The sequence below is a fragment of the Panthera onca genome, chromosome C1 (assembly GCF_046562875.1).
Source record: "Panthera onca isolate mPanOnc1 chromosome C1, mPanOnc1 haplotype 2, whole genome shotgun sequence".
Lineage (NCBI taxonomy): Eukaryota > Metazoa > Chordata > Mammalia > Carnivora > Felidae > Panthera > Panthera onca.
The window spans coordinates 116,221,170-116,227,169 of NC_138346.1; the positions used below are offsets into that span (position 1 = coordinate 116,221,170).

At 41.7% G+C, this 6,000-nt stretch overlaps 1 pseudogene; it reads right to left on the reverse strand.

Annotated features, from left to right (window-relative positions):
* Positions 1-4,789: 4,789 nt before the first annotated feature.
* Positions 4,790-6,000, reverse strand: LOC132670935 (glyceraldehyde-3-phosphate dehydrogenase pseudogene; annotated as a pseudogene).

Consider the following 6,000-nt stretch of genomic DNA (forward strand, 5'->3'; position numbering starts at 1 on the left):
TCTTCTGCCCTTGAAAAGCCTTTATGAGTCATTGACAGGCTTCATAACACTTATAAGCTGAGTTTGTCCAAGGACTTCAAGAACCTACTTTTTCACTTCTGGGTGAAGTCTAAGCCTAAAGGCTTGGTTTCCTCAGACTCTATATATATAGATTTGACAAGGTAAAGATGTTACGCTTTTGCAGATGACAAGATTGTATATATACAAAATTCTAAGGAATTAACTAAAAAACTATTAGAACTAATAAATGAGCTCAGCAAAACTGCAAGGTACAAGATCAATATATGGAAATTAATGTTGGGACACCTGGGTTGCTCAGTTGGTTAAGTATCTGTCTCTTGGTTTCAGCTCAGGTCATGATCTCACAGTTTGAGTTCGAGCCCCGCATCAGGCTCCATGTTAACAGCACAAGCCTGCTTGGGATCCTCTCTTTCCTTCTCTCTCTCTCTGTTCCTCCCCCACTCGTTCTCTCCCTCTTTCTCTCTCAAAAATAATAGATAGATGATAGATAGATAGATAGATAGATAGATATTAAGGTTATTTCTATAGAGTAGCAATGTACAGACTGACAATGAAATCAGGAAAAAAATGCCATGGTGCCTGGGTAATTCAGTCGGTTGAGCATCTGACTCTTGATTTCTGCTCAGGGCCATGATCCCAGGGTCATGGGATCGAACCCTGTGTTGGGATCTGAACTGAGCATGGAACTTGCTTAAGATTCTCTCACTCTATGGGGCACTTGGGTGGCTCAGTCGATTAGGTGACCGACTTTGACTCAGGTCATGATCTCACAGCTTGTGAGTTCAAGCCCCACATCAGGCTCCCTGGTCTCAGCAAGGATCCTGCTTCGTTCCTCTGTCTCCCTCTCTCTCTCTGCCCCCCGCCCTGCTCACTCTCTCTCAAAATAAAATAAAAGATTCTCTCCCTCTCTCCCTCTGTCCCTTTCCCCCTGCTTGTGCACTCTCTCTCTAAAATAATTTTTTAAAATGTCGTTTATAATAGCATCAAAAAGAATAAAATCCTTAGGAACAAATCTAACTAAAATGCAATATTTATCCTTTGAAAACTACAAAACACTGGTGAAAGAAATTCAGAAAACCCAAATAAATGGAAAGACATCCCATGTTCATGGATTGGAAGGTAATATCATTAAGATGGCTGTATTCCCCAAATTGATCTATAGATTCAAAACAATTCCTATCAAATCCCAGGGCTGCTTCTTTGTAGAAATTAACAAGCTGACACTAAAATCATATGAACATTCAAGGGACCAAGAATAGCTAAGACAGTCTTGAAAAAGAACAAAGTTGGAGGACTCACACTTGCCAGTTTCAAAACTTACTACAAACCAACAGGAATCAAGACAGTGTATTACTGGTATGAGGATATAGATCAATGGAATAGGATTAAAAACAGAAATAAGCTCATGTATGTTCAACTGAATTTCAACAGGGGTACAAAGATAAATCAATGGTGAAAGAATAGTCTTTTCAACAAATGGTGCCAGGGCAAGTGAATAACCTCATATAAAAGAATAAAGCTGAAATGCTACTTCACACCATATACAAAATTAATTCAAAATGGTTTAAAAATCCAAATGTAAGAGCTAAAACCATAAAACTCTTAGAAAATATATAGGGATAAATATTCTTGGCTTTTCTTAGACATGACACTACAAGTACAAGCAACAAAAGAAAAAAAACAGATAAATGGATTTCATCAACACTAAGAACTGCATCAAAGTGTCACTCAAATGAGTGAAAGACAACCTAGAGAATGGGAGAAAATATTTGCAAATCATATATCTAATAAGCAATTGCTATCCAGAATATACAAAGAACACCTGCAACTCAACAACAAAACAACCCAATGTAAAACTGGGCAAAGGACTAAACAGACATTTCTCCAAAGAAAATATCCAGATGATTGTTAAATATATGAAAATATGCTCTTTACTGGTTATTAAGGAAGCGCAGATCAAAACCATAATGAGATGTCACTTCACACCCTTCAGGATGGCTATTACAAAAAAGCAGAAAATATTAAGTGTGGCAAGGATGTAGAGAAGTTGTAACTCTTGAAATATTGCTGCTGGGAATGTAAAATGGTGCAACTGCTGTGTAAACAGTTTGATAGTTCCTCAAAAAAATTAAACATAGAATTACCATGTGATCTGAGGTGTGTGGGTGGCTCAGCTGCTTGAGCATCTGACTCTTGGTTTCAGCCCAGGTCTGATCTTACGGTTAATGAGTTCAAGCCCCACATTGGGCTCTGCACTGACAGTGTGAAACTTGCTTGAAATTCTCTCTCTCTGCCCCTGCCTGGCTCGCTCTCTCTCTCTCTCTCTCAAAAATAAACATTAAAAAAATTTACGTAAAGGGAATCATACAGTAGGAATTCTTTGTTGCTTGGATTCTTTTCATCAAAATTGTGTTTGTGAGATTCGTTTATTTTCTTTTTTTTTTTTTTTTTTAAATTTTTTTTTTTCAACATTTATTTATTTTTTGGGACAGAGAGAGACAGAGCATGAACGGGGGAGGGGCAGAGAGAGAGGGAGACACAGAATCGGAAACAGGCTCCAGGCTCTGAGCCATCAGCCCAGAGCCTGACGCGGGGCTCGAACTCACGGACCGCGAGATCGTGACCTGGCTGAAGTTGGACGCCCAACCGACTGCGCCACCCAGGCGCCCCGAGATTCGTTTATTTTCTGAAGGCATAGTTCATTCTTGTGGTAGCACTAGAGTCTCTGGGAAAATATACTGCTATTTTTGTATCCACTTTACTTTTGACAGGCAGTTTAGTACCTTCCAATTTTAAATGTTTAAAAATGATGTTACTATTGGGGCACTTAGGTGGCTCAGTCAGTTAAGCATCTGACTTCGGCTCAGGTCATGATCTCACGGTCCGTGAGTTCAAGTCCTGCATTGGGCTCTGTGCTGACAGCTCAGAGCCTGGAGCCTGCTTCAGATTCTGTGTGTCCCTCTCTCTGTTCCTCCCCTGCTCACACTCTGTCTCTCAAAACTGAATAAACATTAAAAAAATAAATAAAAATAAATAATAAAAATAAATTAAAAAGAACTGTTCATGCCTACATAAAAGACTACTTACCAATACCCCCTCCCTGGTGAAAAAACCCAGGGCTTTATCTGGTTATTGTGTTCAGCTCTAAGACCAGGATTTTTGGCTGATGTATACACATAGTCTTCTTCGTCAATTTGGAAATGGCCCCTTGAGGCCTGGCAACCTAAAACGTATCTGATATCTAATATAGCTTTAAGATAAAGAAGAAACAGGGTAACTATATGAAAAGCCTACCTCTGGAAAGGGGTGAATGTATGGAAAATAGCACACAGCTGTCATTTTTCTACAGCATCTATTATATCCTGATCGGCAGGAATATAGAAGAGTCTCCTTGTTGGTAAAGTGAGTTTCTTGGCCAGCCAACTGGGAACCTCTAGGTCTGTTCTCTGTAAAGATCTTCCTTATTGTCCACCATGACCTCTGGCTCTTCCTACTAGATGATCTTTCTGGTCCTTATTCTCCATGGCTATGCCAGAGGTGGGCATAGGGAAAATGCCCTTTTTGGAGACTACTCAACTTTAGCTGTGAGCCTAGAAAAGAAACAGACTGTTAGGTTTGGGGTTTCTTTGGAAATATAGTTCCTATAAAAGGTTCAATTCTTTCTGCTAGTTATCACAGCCAAAGAAAAGAAAAAAATTTTTTCCCAGTCACTATAGCCAAAGGGATGCAAAGCTTTGAGAGGCTAATGTTGGAGCCTACACCTATTCCTGGAACTAGGGGTGAAGTTGCTTCTATCTCAAGCCCAGGAGTGTGTGTGTTTTGGGGGATGGTCCCCAGTTTAAGATCCCCTTCTATTGCCATTAGAAGGGGAAATGGAAACTAAGTGACAAAAATAATTTACATTGTCAGACATTCTTTGGGTCAGATGTTTTCAACTTTTCTTCACTATTGCAGAGAAGACAGATGTTCACATTTATGACATATTTCCATGATACATTCACAGCATAATGCCAGTCTCTGATAGCTATCTATAAAATTTCCCCCCTTCCTCTCCCAGAAGGCATATTGAAATGCACACATATCAAAGTGATGCTATTATAGAGATAACCTGAATCTGCTCCAATTAGTTCTTAGATATATCACTTGCAAATTTCAGTACTTTATTACTACTAATGAATTTATTGTGACTTACCTTGCAATTGATTGTTAACACACCAAGTGTATCACAGTCATTATATACTTGGGGGAAGGGTCTTATCTTTGGTACCCCAAGTACTCCTTAGTTATGTCTTATTTTGATCTCTTGGTAAAACTAACCTTCCTCCTTAGAGCAAACATTGCCAAGTAATAGAAAGAAACACCCAGGATAATGGGGCATGTCCACTGGGATCAAGTATTTCTAGTGAAAAATGCACCAAGCAGATAATCTATACAGAAAGTGTTAGAAATAATGTGTATTTTTAATTTAGAACATTCCTATTTTCCCCAATTATTCCCCATATTCCCTTTTGAGGGGGGCTGGGTACAGTATACTTTATTGATGGTCCATGACAAGGCATGACTCCCCAGACCCCTCTCCTTCTTCAGGGGATCTGGGATGGAAATGGTGTGGAGATTGGGAGATTCTCAGTGTGTTGGGGGATGATATGGGGCAAGGACTCCCCAACAGCTGAGGGCCTCTCTCTTCATCTTGCTCTTGCTGGGGCTGGCAGCCAGGGGCTGTTACTCCTTGGAGGCCATATATACCATAAGGTCCACCACCCAGGTGCTAGCCAAATTCATTGTCATACCAGGAAATGAGGTTGACAAAGTGGTCAAAGTGGTCACTGAGAGCGATGCCAGCCCCAGCATCAAAGGTGGAAGAGTGAATGTCTCTGTTAAAGTCACAGGAGACAACCTGGTCCTCAGTGTAGCCCAGGATCCCCTTGAGAGGGCCCTCTGATACCTGCTTCACCACCTTCTTGATGTCATCGTATATGGCATCTTTCTCCAGGTGGCAAGTCAGATCCATGACATTGGGGGTGAGGACATGGAAGACTACGCCAGTGAGCTCATTCAGCTCGGGGCTGACCTTGCCCACAGCCTGGCGGCGCCAGTAGAAGGATAATGTTCTGGGCAGCCCTTCGGCCATCACACCACAGCTTCCCAGAGAGGCCACCCGTGGTCTTCTGGGTGGCCGAATGGCATGGACTGTGGCCATGAGCCCCTCCATGATGCCAAAATTGTCATGGAACACCTTGGCCAGTGGGGCCAAGCAGCTGGTGGTGCAAGAGGCATTGCTGACAATCTTGAGAGAGTTGTCATACTTCTCATGGTTCATGCCTATCACAAACACGGGGGCATCAGCTAAGGTACAGAGATGATGACCCTCTTGGCCTCACCCTTCAAGTGAGCCCAAGCCTTCTCCATGGTGATGAAGACCCCAATGGACTCCACAACATACTCAGCACCAGCATCACTCCATTTGATGTTGTCAGGATCTCGGTCCTGGAAGATGGAGATGATGGGTTTTCCATTGACGACAAGTTTCCTGTTCTCAGCCTTGAATGTGCCATTGAATCAGTCATGGGTGAGCTTGATAGAAATAATAGAACTGCATTAGCTGTGGGTGGAATCATACTGGAGCATGTAGACCATGCAGTTGAGGTCAATGGAGAGGTCACTGATGTTGAAAGCAGCCCTGTTGACCAGGTGCCCATATAGCCAAATCCATTTACTCTGACCTTCACCATCGTGTCTTCGGGACACGGCTGGCACTGCGCCAGAAGATGTAGCTGTCTGTCGAATGGGGAGGAGTAGAGAGTCCTGTTTTCTTTCCTCAAAGTGTAAACTGGATAATTTTAGCACAAAGGTAATTAATTTTCTAGTCTCCTATATTCTATTCAGGGTATTCTTCATCTCATTTTTGTGTATTTCTTGGGCAGAACGATCAGTCATAATTGAGCTATTTCAACTATGGAAATAATGTTATTTGTTACT